Here is a 12972-nt window from a genome sequence, read left to right as displayed (position 1 = left end):
CATCAAAAGGGAAACAATAACAGTTGATAAGATTATAAGTGGAGTCTTTTGAAAAATTCATGAAAATATAATGATGCCAACAGGGGTACTATATCACAAATTATAATAAAAAGTAATTGACATGCATATGTAAATTTCTTGATCAATAAAAATTATGTGAGTACTAAACTGAAATTTCAAAAATGTAACTGGTTGAAAATATAGACGTGGATAAAATAACTAAAAGATTTGTGTAAAATGTTAGAGAGCCATGATTAGTCTTTTTGGCATTTCTCTGTTTTTTAAAGTATCAAATTACTTTGGCATCTTCTACTTTGATTACTCAGCCTGCCAAACTTTGGAAATCCCCCTAGTGTCAATGTGAGACAGTGCTTTTGGCTGTCACTTGGGATTCCACCAGGATATGTGGGCTCCAATTTTGGAAAAACGTACTGTGCTCGAGGAAAAGGTTATACAAGTTGTGATCTGACTATGTGTTATTATCAGGATTGTGATTCTTTAAGTTCATTGGGAGGAAAAAAAATTCTAAAATTTATATTGGGAAGTAAAGAAGAGGTCCTGAGAAATTCTTCTTGGACCATGCAAAATGCAGCATGGAAGACTTTTAGTCTACAAGGTAAATTAGAGTGACACACAGTGGAAGAAATATTATGGTTATGTCATAAGGGGAAATCATTTGATATTTTGGTGTTTGTTGCAAAAGCAGTGAAAAATTGAGTACCAATGTGTGGAAATTACAGAGTTTGGTAAGTATGCCAGTATTTGGACTAAAAGTACTTAGATTAAAATGAAATTGGTCAAAATTCTCTGAGATAATAAAATACTATCACTCCTAGCTACAGTACTGCAGCCCAGTGAAGAGGATACCAACCTTTAGAAATTGAGACTGTGAAAGTTTATGTAACAGCAGCATGATAAGGAGAGTTATAATAAAAGTGATGACGAACTCTTTGAAACAGAGCCTGATTCAGTTTACTGACAGTTGCTGAGATGTGAAGTCCCAAGGGAGTGAGAAAGAAGGAAAGAAAGGAAACCCAAGGTGTTCAAACCTCAAAAATATCAGTACAATTAGCTCCTGCTGGAATTGTTGGGAAAACTTGCTACATCCGAGGCTGCACATGTGGGAAATCTGAAACAGTCTGTGTGCGAAGAGTTGAAGCAAGGGAGAAGGCACTATGGCTCTATGATCATGGAAAACACAGGTCTCTTCAAGTCCTGAAAAAAAGAAAATGTCTGTTGGCCTAAAAAGGTAGAAATGACGAGGCAGATCTGGGGTGGTGTTAAGACTGGTTCCAATAATTGAGGAATCGTCTTTTGTTAGTGTAATTTATGATAAAGGAATAAATAAAACAAAAGAAAAAGGAGGTGAAATATTAAATGGTGAAATAATAAATGTGGTAGTTTTAGGGAGATACAAAAATTTAGAAAGAGACATGACCAATGTTGGGTGGTAGGCTTGATTAAAAGGAAATTCTATTACATAGCAGAAGTGAAATGAAACATTTACTTTTAAAAATAAATAAAATTATGTAGTAAACTTAATTCAGTTAGGGAACCAAAGCTCACTGTGATCTTTTATAGGAACATGATCCCCAAAGAGAATGGAGTTATGATAACCATATGGATAGAGGGGAGCTTTTTATCTTTTTGAATTAAGGTAGTAATTGCAAGAAAAATTACACAGGTCAACCAGATGTTAAAGAAATAGAAAAGCAAGTATAAAAATCAGGCCAAATTGTGAAATAATCTGGACTTTTATTGATCATCAAGAGATAAGTGGAAGAAGTAAAGGGCATCTGATTAATAGGTTCAAGGTCTACTAACAAGATTAAAATTGGCTGAGAGGCACCAGAGTGGCTCAGTCGGTTAAGCATCTGACTCTTGGTTTCAGCTCAGGTCATGATCTCAGCGTTGTGAGATCGATCCCACACTGGGCTCCATGCTATGGTGTGGAGCCTACTTAAGATTCTCTCTCCTTCTCCCTCTTCCCCTCCCCAACTAAAAAAAAAAAAAAAAAGGGGGGGACTAAACTTGGGTAAACACCACTCCCTGTGGTCTTGGCAATAGAACCTCCAAGCTACTGGCATTATCGTGAGGAAAATCTCATGTAAATGAAATAGACAGCAATAGGAGCTTGTGTGCTCAACCTTGGGGCAAGAACTGGAGAGGAACTTGCTTTAGGTTGTGCTATTGGCAAAGAATGAATTCATGCTGGGGAAAAATTTGAGCTGTATATAAGAGAGCAGCTGAATGAGCTTCTGGAGACTGCTGGTTATTACCTGATCATGGTCAGATCAGTGTGTGCAGTACATCACACGATTTGATATCTGTGTTGCATTGTCAATTCTTCCCATTGGCTTTGCTGCCAAAAGGAACTATGTATTGGAAGAGAAGCTCGCTTTCACTTTTATTTGTCCTGGAATCAGAGCCATCATTGCCAACTGCAGTTATATATTCTCCCAGAGCATTGGGACTGCCTGGCACAATTGTTGAGCTTGACATCAAAATGGGCCCTTCCTCTATCATCAGGATGCCTTAGAGTTTCTTTTCCAGTCTTGTTTATACCTTATCACTATCAAAAATATAACCCTCATGAACACATAAAACTGACTATTATCCTTTGAATGAAATGAAATGTCCAAGAGAATAAAATCTTGTTGGGCTTCTATTAGAAGAACATGAGCCAGAGTTATGATGACCATGTGCAGAGAAGGGCACTCTTTCCTTGTGAATCCATATAATTGTACAATTTTCTGATTTATATTGTATCAGTACAGAGATTTTCAGTTTCATAAATGATAGTGCCTATTACCATTTTATTGCCTATTCACTCATTGGGTATTTACAGCTTCTGATTATAGCATTCTGTCCCAATAAAAATGGATAAACCCTAGTTTAATTTCAGTCAAAATCAGGTCATAGAAATTCATTCTGAAATACTAATAATAAACAGTGAAATGCTATTTCCATCTGAGATTTTGAGCAGAACCGTGGCATGAAATGGCTGAGTGAGGACATATGGATGGAAGTTATGTCAGTAAACTAGCTTCCAAAGATGATGTTCTAAGAAGTTTTCAATTCATCTTTAAGGAAACAAAATAAATGACCCAAACAGAATCATGATAGGCTTCTGATTAGCTGTAGCCCAAATACTTGTGGTAGTAAGATTTCTCATAGCCTTCAGGTTCACATGGAACTAACTAAAATACTTTATGAACCTATAAAATTGTTAAAAGAACACTTCTCAGTACAATAACAACATTACAGTTCATTAAATTTCATAAACGAAGTCAACAATGTAATTGTGAAATTTCTTAAAGGACTTCTTAAGATGGTTATGTTATAAAAAATGGTGAATAGTAGAAATGAATTTCTTCAATGGGGTCTCTGAATTGAACATATACATAGTAACTTAATAAAGAAATCAGATTAAGACACTGCATCTCAGGGCACCTGAGTGGCTCAGTCAGTTAAGTGTCGGACTCTTGATGTCAGGTCTTGATTTCAGAGTTGTGAGTTTGAGCCCAGAATACTTAACAGAGAGAGAGAGAGAGAGAGAGAGAGAGACACTGTGTATCTCAAATGGCTAACAGACAAATGAGAAGATGCTTAACATCGCTCATCATCAGGGAAATACAAATCAAAACTACAATGAGATACCACCTCACACCTGTCAGAATGGCTAAAATTAACAACACAGGAAACAAAGATGTTGGCAAGGATGCAGAGAAAGGGGAACTCTCTTACATTGTTGGTGAGAATGCAAACTGGTGAAGCCACTCTAGAAAATAGTACGGAGTTTCCTCAGTAAGTTAAAAATACAACTACCTTATGATCCAGCAATTGCACTACTGTGTATTTATCCAAAGGATACAAAAATGCTGATTCGAAGGGGTACATGCACCCCAATGTTTATAACAGCATTATCCATAATTGCCAAATTATGGAAAGAGCCCAAGTGGCATTATCAACAATTGCCAAATTATTGAAAGAATCTCCATCAACTGATGAATGGATAAAGAAGAAGTGATATATATATACACAATGGAATATTGCTCAAGCCTCAAAAAGAATGAAATCTTGCCATTTGTAATGACATGGATGGAGCTAGAATGTACTATGTAAGGAAAATAAGTCGGTCAGAGAAAGACAAATACCTTATGATTTCACTCACATGTGGAATTTAAGAAACAAGACAGATGAACATAGGAGAAAAGAAAAAAGAGAGAGAGAGAGAGAGAGGCAGGCAAACCATAAGAGACCCTTAACTGTAAAGAACAAACTGAGGGTTGCTGGAGGGGAGGTAGGTGGGGGGAGTTGGGTTACATGGGTGATGGGCATTAAGGAGGGCACTTGCTGTGATGAGTACTGGGAGTTATAAGTAAGTGATGAATCACTAAATTCTACTCCTGAAACTAATACTGCACTATATGTTAACTAAAATTTAAATAAAAACCTGAAACGGAAGGAAGGAAGGAAGGAAGGAAGGAAGGAAGGAAGGAAGGAAGGAAGGAAGGAAGGAAGGAGAAAGAAGAAAGAAAGAAAGAAAGAAAGAAAGAAAGAAAGAAAGAAAGAAAGAAAGAAAGAAAGAAAGAAAAAGAGGAAGGGAAGGAAAGGAAAGAAAAAAGAAAGAAAGTCAGAGAGGAATTGCTTTTGATAAAACATTACATTCTGTTCCACATGCCTCAACTCTAACTTGACTCTGGAAGGAAAATAAAGCTCAGGTTTAATTTTTTATTGGAAAAAATAAAGACTGTGTATTTTATTCTTGTTTACCCTGATGTCTTCATTTATTTACTTCCTACTTTTTCTTCAACCCACTCCAAGCTGCTTTCCATCCACACACTCTGTACTCTTTGATTTCAGTATATTCACATATGTTTAATTTAATGTAATTGGTTTAATCTTTACCATACTTGACATTTCAACAGTTTTTGACAGTGATGGGCATAACTTCTTTCTCGAATCATTATTTTCCCTCGACTTCCATAATGCTATAATACCCTGGTTTTCTTCCTGTCTATAGTGTTGATCATTCTCAGTCTGTTTTTGTGGCACCAGATAAAAGTTAAACAGGCAAGAAAGACTCTATTCAAGAGAGGCCCGGACTCAATCTGAACCCAGCTCTGACACAAAGGTGGGAGGTAAGGTTTTTGTTTTGTTTTGTTTTGTTTTGTTTTAATTTTAATGTTTTTTTATTATATTATGTTAGTCACCATATAGTACATCCCTGGTGGGAGGTAAGGTTCTTAAGAGCAGAGGTGAATGGGAGATCATCAGCCATCTGTGTTTGTTGATTGGCTTTACCAACAGGAAAAGTAAACTTTCTAATGACTTCATGACAGCAGGTATTTTGTAACTTGGAGCTAAGTGTTCTCCAAAGTTGGACTCCTACCTTCCCACAGAAACTGGGAGATGGAGCTACTGTCTTCCTTGATTATTACATTTCAAAGAATGATTCCCAGGTCCTTGAGAAAGATAATCCTGAACTGTACAAATGGCAAGAGGCTTTTAATAAGATTTACATCCCAGAATATTACTCAGCCATAAAAAAGAAGAGTTTTTGCCATTTGCAACAACATGGATGGATTGAGAGAGCATAATGCTGTGAAATAACTCAGAGAAAGACAAATACCATATGATTTCAATCATATGTGGAATTTAAGAAACAAAAAAAACAAGAAACAAACAAAAAACCAGACTCTTAAACATAGTTTTCCTGGTAACTGGTAGTTACCGGAGAGGTGGTGGGTGGGGGATGGGTGAAATAGGTGAAGGGGATTAAGAGTACACGTGTGATGAGCACGAAGTAGTGCATAGAATTGTTGAGTCACTGTATTGTACACCTGAAACTAATATAACACTGTATGTTCATTTACTGGAATCTTAAAATATTTGCATCTCAAAGGGGCCAAGGAAGAATTTATAAGTTTTCTAAAGCAAATGCTCTGAGAAAAGGGATGTTAAGGGTCTAGAGACAGGAAGGAGTCTGTCTAAAATTTGGTCAAGCTGAGGGAAATGTTAAGGTCAGCTCTCTTTACCAAATATTTGACTTTGGAGTTTTATTTATCAGAACTTTTTTTTTCTTACATAGCTTCCATAGGTATTTTTGTCCACTTTAATAGCTTCATCGTCTATATTCTAATAATGTCCAAATCCTCATTTCTAGCCCAGCACTATCTTTTGCACTTGAGACCTCTCTATTCAATTGCCTAAATCCTTCTTCACTTCATTGTTCCACAAGCCCTCCAAAATGGCCGAATTCTATTCTTAACCTTAACACTTACACTGGTATCCACCAACTCAAATTAAATACATTTCTTCAGCTCCAAATATAATTAGTTACTAAGTTCTATTCATGTTCTCTCCCAAAAGCTCTCAAAGGAGTTTGGTTTTGACTTTGCCACTATTTCCACGCTTGATCAATCCCGGCACTACCGTCGCCTGCCTTGCCCACCACTGCTGCCTCCACAGATCTCTCGGTATCTTTATCCCGGCTTTGCTCCAGTTGTTTTCCTTTGCTGCACTCAACGTGATATTTTAAAAATACAAATATTTTTACATCATTCTTCTGCTTAAAACTCTTCAGTTACATCTTTTGAGGTAAAGTTCAAAATGTTTGACAAGGCTCAAGTGTCCCTCTACAGCTCAGCCTTAGTCTGTGTTTAGGTTTAATATGCACTCTCTCTGCTCCAGCTGTAGTGGTCTTTGTTTGCAATTCTTGTAATAGATCATGCTTTCTTACTTTATGGTTTTCACTATAATGTTTCCTCTACAAATCTTTTAGCTAATTCTTATGCTCCCTCCCAATCTCAGGTTCAATGCTACTTTTTCCAATTTTTTTTTTCTTCTTTCAAATTAGATTTAGTTCCCTTGCATGTGATTTGTCCCACTCTGTACTTCCTTTACTGTAGGGGTCATCACAGGTCATCAAATTCTTTGTTCCCAGAATTAGAACCTTCAGGAGGGTAGAGCCAGGGTCAGGCTTAGACAGAGCAGTAATCATGGCACCTAGAACAGAGGCTGTGAGAAAGCCAATGTTTGACAAATGGAATGTATTCAGTGAATGACAAATTAAAGTATACATCAGCATGTATCACATCAGCTACACATTTTCCAAAATAACTGAAAATTATAGGCAAACTAATCCCTAACATGGTTTTGGAGAGTTACACTAACATAACTCTTTCAAATTAGAGAATGTTAAGTGCATATTTTGGCATCACAATAACTATGTTGAAAGAGTAATATATATGTAATATAATATATTGGACTTGAGGAAATGTCACAGCACTCCTATCACCTGATCAGTTTTCCTAGTCATTCATATCATAATTTAGTTCATACAGTCCATCACATTTAAAAGGTTAAGGCAAAAAGCCTGAGAATGTTGCCAAATTTACGACAGTATTTATAAATATTCATGAACCTGTAGCATTTCCTCGAGATGCCCTTTGACAAACTTTCCAGGAGAATTGAGACTTTGTCAGTATTTCAAAGATCACATGATTGATGGTTCTCGTAGCTTATTATAAATATGCAATAGTTCTTCTCTTCACTAGAAGTTGTTGAAAGTCTTTGGGAGCACATATGTTCATACTAATAGTAATTAGTCACTAAAGATCCCATCAGACCACTTTACCATAGGAAGTTATTACCAACTAACCCAGGGCATGATCTAGGAAATCAAACTTAAAAGAGAGATGCTGAACTATTCAAACTGGATCCATTCACGTAAAACTTAAAAAGTAAAAAAGACTGACCATTTATTCACACATTGTGTTCTGAAAACAATTATGCACATCTGGTTGATTATGTCACTAGGGTGTATGTCAAATCTTACTAATGAAATGAGACTGTAGGTCACTATGAAAAAAACCCTTATGCAATACTTTCAACTGTCTGTATTTAATCAAATTCTTATTCTTCTGGATAAAGAAGAGGAGATAGGGGAATACTTTTAAAGAAGTACTGGCAAGGTTGATTGGGTAATTATTACCTATCAGAAATTATAAGGTTCAATGTGGAGGATGGAATTGTGAGAGCATTCTCACACACTCCTGGTAAGAGTAACATTTGATTTAATCTTTTTTGGAAAGTATTGCACTGTATTCAATAAAAGCCTTAAAATGTTTGTCCACATACAGTAATGCATCTTAATGTAACAATTAGACTTACAGAAAATGCTTATAGAACATTATTATAATAATCAGGAACTGAAAATATCCCAAATACCCAATGATAAGAAGGTTATTAGTATATTAATATTTTTAAGTTATTAAAAAATATTTATAGTTTTTAATAAATAGGCTTGCTTAGACAAAGGAAAGAACAAACAGACTTCCAACTTATATATGAAATTTTATAAATTCTATATAGATATAGTATGACATCAATGATTTCAATATATGCATAGAAAAAATGGAATAAAAATTAAGCTCATGATACTTTAGACTTTTAGTATTTCACTTGCATAATCAGAAAATCTCATTTTAGTAATTTTTAAAGCAGACTTGATGATTTAGGGCAGTTTAAGGTCAAAGCAAAATTGAACAAAAAGTTCAAGGAGTTCCTGTATACCCATTGACTCCACATATGCACAGCCTCCCACACTGTCAATATCCCACTGAACCTATATTGACACAACATGATCACCCAGAGTTTATAATTTATATTAGGATTCACTCTTGGTCTTGTCCATTCTATGGGTTTTGACAAAGAATCACCATTGTAATATTGCATAGAACAGTTTCATTGCCCTAAAATTTCTCCATGCTCTGCTTGTTCAACTACTCTCTCCCCAACCCCAACTTCCATGATTTTGCTCTTTTCAGAATGTCACATAGTCCAGAGTGTCATACAGTTGGAATCATACAGTGTATAGCCTTTTCAGATTGGCCTTTTTTCACTTAGTAATATGCATTAAATGTTCCTCCACATCTTTTCATGGCTTGATAGCTCATTTCTTTTTAGCTCTGAATACTATTCCATTGTCTGGATGTACATGAGTACTCATGGCTGATGCAGTCAGGCTTCAGTATTGAAATTCGGAATTATAAAATAGAATGCACATTAGTGACTCCTACATTCACTTTATAGTTACAGCCTTCCATAAAAAAGAAGAATTTTACAGGAAATACCCACATTGTACATAAAATGTATTTTATTGGGAAGTGCAAAAGTCAAAATAAAAAACAAAGTGTCATATGTTATAAACAGAGTTATAATTATATATTAAAATTTGTAATTATTTTTAATGGAGGCATGATCTTAAAGTCACGAGGATAAGCATTTTCATAGGTGACTGGGGGCTTTGAGCAAAAGCCATAGAGGCTTGCCAGCTGTCCCCAGGAACAGGATGTAGGGGATTTCACCCTGGTATTTCCTGTAGGAACTTGCCTTTCTGCATCAGCCCCAAGGTGGTGGTTGGATTCCACCAAACTAATTGGACCTATACATTTGGATGCACCTGTTTTCTCAAAAATAAAGGTTTTCTCCATTATTTTGTTTTTGCTCTCTTTCTCTCTAGGGACCACAGACCACAGCATTGCAAGGCAGAACCTTGCTTTACACATTATTCCAATGCCATCACCACAAGATACTGTGTCCGTTGTAAAATTCCTGACCTGAGAGACAAGCTCAAGTGCCTCCAGGGCCTAATCACTTGAGTTCTCTGTGGGACATCTCAGAATCCTGGGGAGGGTGTTAAAGACGTGTGTCAAGCCACAAAGTTCCAGAATTATCGCTAACATTCATTTCTTAGGAGGCCTTGTTTAAGCTCCATTAACACCAATTCTGACAAGTTGACCCATTTGTAAAATCCCAAATGTCCGCATGTATTTATTCCTACAACTTAACATTCTTTTATTTATTTATTTCATTTTTAAAAATATGTGCTGATTTATTTATAAGGATAAGGCGGTTTCCTAGGTGATAAATTCAAGAGGAGGTGCGAGCATTTTATTCATCTGGATGCCCCTTCCCTGACAGGCAGGACAGCAGGTTCTAGGACAAGCTAAAATCATCCCCTATTGAAAAAAAGGAAAAAAAAAAAGTTACTCCTTAGCAGTCCTGGGGCAGTGGTTAAACAAAAAAATTTTTTTTCACTGATTCCTAATTGTTTTTGAATACTGAGGCTTGGGAAGAAGTTTCCACTGGGTTCAGGAGGAAGGCGTGCCTTCTGCATAATGTTGGGAGGATAATGATAGGAGTAGGGCCTATGCAGTTTGGCCTCTTAGCCCAAAGATGCCAAGATGATGTCTACTGGCTTCTTCTCTGAACTTCTAGCTGTCATCTGCATTGTTACTGTGTCCAAAAGCAGCAGTTGGGAGTGCACTGGGATGTCATGACCACCCTGGAGCACACCAGCCAGGAGCATTGTGGGTGTTCTTGTCATCCAGCACTTTGTCCGACCTCTCACAAGGCTACATTCCCAGAAATTGTACCATATTGCCCACAGTCTCTTCAAGTGTCTTAATGGTAGACAAGGTGAATGTTTCTTCCTTCTCAAACTCATCCCCTACCTCATCCCAGACTGTTTCAGAGTTCAGCTTCATGACCTTTTGGATGTGATCAGCAATGATGACTTCCAGATCTTCTGGCACATACTCATCTTCATAGCCTTCATCATCAGTCTCCTCAGTGGTGGGGTCACAGTCCTTGACAGAAAATTTTGTCATGCAACTGAATGTGCAGGCCACAGTTGTGGGGTCTTCCTTGGGCAGTGCCACCAGCGTGTAACAGGTCCCAGGCTGGTTGTAGGGTAAGCTTTGGGCAGACACGTAACAGAGCACTTTGTAGGCTTTAGTAGGCTCCATCTGCACTGTGACATTCTACAAAGTCTGGTCATTGAGTGTGTTTGTGCAGTCAAACTGGAACACCATGTGGTCAGTGGAGGTGTGTTTGGTGCAGTGATGACATACTCTGTCTCTGACTCAGTGAGGATCACAGGTTCAAGTGAGAGCTTGAAGTGGGGACCCCACCCACGGAACTCTGGTACTTTCCACCGGTTGCTCCTGGAAGATCTGTTGCCAGGTGGCTGCCACTTTCTCAGGCTGCTTGGCAGCGGTGATGAGGGTGCTTTCGGTTCTGTGCTCTGCTATTGGCATGGTGGCCAGGGTCACAGACTTGAGGTCAAAAGGTTTTTCTGATGGCTCTCAAGTGTACTGCTGCAGAGCTCTCTCCAGACCAGTGATGGAAACAGTCAGACCATTTCGAATATAGTCTGAATTGAGGGCCTTCTCTATCTGCTCCAGAATATTGAGATAGTAGGTGGCTTGGTCCCTTACTTCACTGTCATTATTCATCACACACTTCTTCAGCAACACCAAGATACTGAGTAACATCTCTTCTTTCTGGGCTCCAGATTTGGCCAGAGCACTTACAGCACCTGCCCAGACCTCCTCATGCTCCAAGACCAAGTAATCATACATGAAGCAGATATGTGTGGAGAGGTTGTTGGTCTGGGGCCCCTCCTGGCCCAGGAGATGCAGGACATGGGTGGCCATCATGGTGAACTTGCAGTCCTCGATGAACTCACACAGGTACCAAAGCCCAATCTCCTTGTTCTCCTGGTTCTCCTCAATGATGCTGATGATGCAGTCCATGATACTCGTACTCAAAGCCACCCTCTTCTCACAGCATTGTGAATAGGAAGTTCATAACCCCAACATGTTTTGAGGATACTTCTGACAGTGCACTGATGGCCTGGACCACCACCACCTTGAACTCATCCAAGATATCCGACATGAAGGACAAGATCTGTTTCATGAGGCAGTTTTGCTGCCAGTCTTTAGAAGTATAGTGATGGCCATTGTGGTGATGCTGCTATTTGAGTATGTAACCACGTTCTCCAGGTCCAGATTGCAGGCCATCACTGCTGACAGCTGCAGGGAAGCTGGAGCACTGACACAGCTGGGGCCAGCTCTTTAGCACTGCAGCCTGGCAGATTGACAATGGATGAGATGGCTTTGTACACCACCATCTTGTGCTTATTGGGCAGGCATCTCTCAATGAAGTCTAATAGTGGGCTGTCATGGCTGCCATCCTTCTCCTCCAGCTGCTTGCTGGCCACCTTGAGACTGTGCTGAACATGCTAATTAGCTTATTGACAGCCAAGTGGTCATTCTTATGCACATGGTAGAGGAACCCCAGCACATGGTACTAGACCATAGGATTATCACTGCATGCCACCTGCTAGGCCTCATTCACCCAGACCTTGACCACAGCAAAGCTGCACTTCAGCAGGTGCAGGGAAGATACCAGGGAGGAGCTAGAGACACTGGGCACCTTGTCCATGATGGCCTGGTTCATGTAGCGCTCAGTAGACTGCAGCATGGTGCTATCAGTGATCTGACAGAGGGCATGTATAACTGGGCCCTCGTGGCCATCTTCTTTCCTGGTCATGTCCTTTGTCAGGCTGCTGGTGATGATAATGATGTCCTCATCAATGCATGATATCTCCTCGATGATCAAGTAGCACATCCAGCAGAGTGTGGGATAATGGGAATGAAAGAACTTGGTCATGCAAAGAAGACCTTAGTCACTTCAGTGGTCCCTAGGTATTCCCCCTGGTTTATGAGGTAAAAGATCTTGTTGAGGATGAGGGCACATTTTTGAGGGTTAATGGGAATTTCAATAAATACATGGGTCTCCTGGAGTACTGCACTCTTCTCAAGATGCTGGAATAGGTTGGACCCCCCACCTGATTCCTTGTCTCTCTTGTTGAATTGCTTCAGCATGGTGCTGTCAGCCAGGTGCAGAGTAGTAGCCCTGTGCTAGACAGGTGCAATGAGCATCAGTGGTCTGGGTACAGTTCCACACAGGCCACTTTCTTGTGGCCACATCACCCTGCACCTTAACATTCTCTTAGTATAAACTTTCAATAAAAAAAGAAAATGAAATATAAGTATTATGGTAGCCCCCATTCAGACCTTTGACCTGAACCAGTATTCTACCTAGATAAATGTGGGT

General features: G+C 38.8%; 1 pseudogene; it reads right to left on the bottom strand.

Annotated features, from left to right (window-relative positions):
• Positions 1 to 10234: 10234 nt before the first annotated feature.
• Positions 10235 to 12740, bottom strand: LOC113253140 (coatomer subunit gamma-1-like; annotated as a pseudogene).
• Between the last annotated feature and the right edge of the window lie 232 nt (positions 12741 to 12972).

Source organism: Ursus arctos, unplaced genomic scaffold, assembly GCF_023065955.2.
Source record: "Ursus arctos isolate Adak ecotype North America unplaced genomic scaffold, UrsArc2.0 scaffold_17, whole genome shotgun sequence".
NCBI lineage: Eukaryota > Metazoa > Chordata > Mammalia > Carnivora > Ursidae > Ursus > Ursus arctos.
The sequence above is the reverse complement of the archived record's forward strand: the minus strand, read 5'-3'. Positions and strand labels throughout refer to the sequence as shown.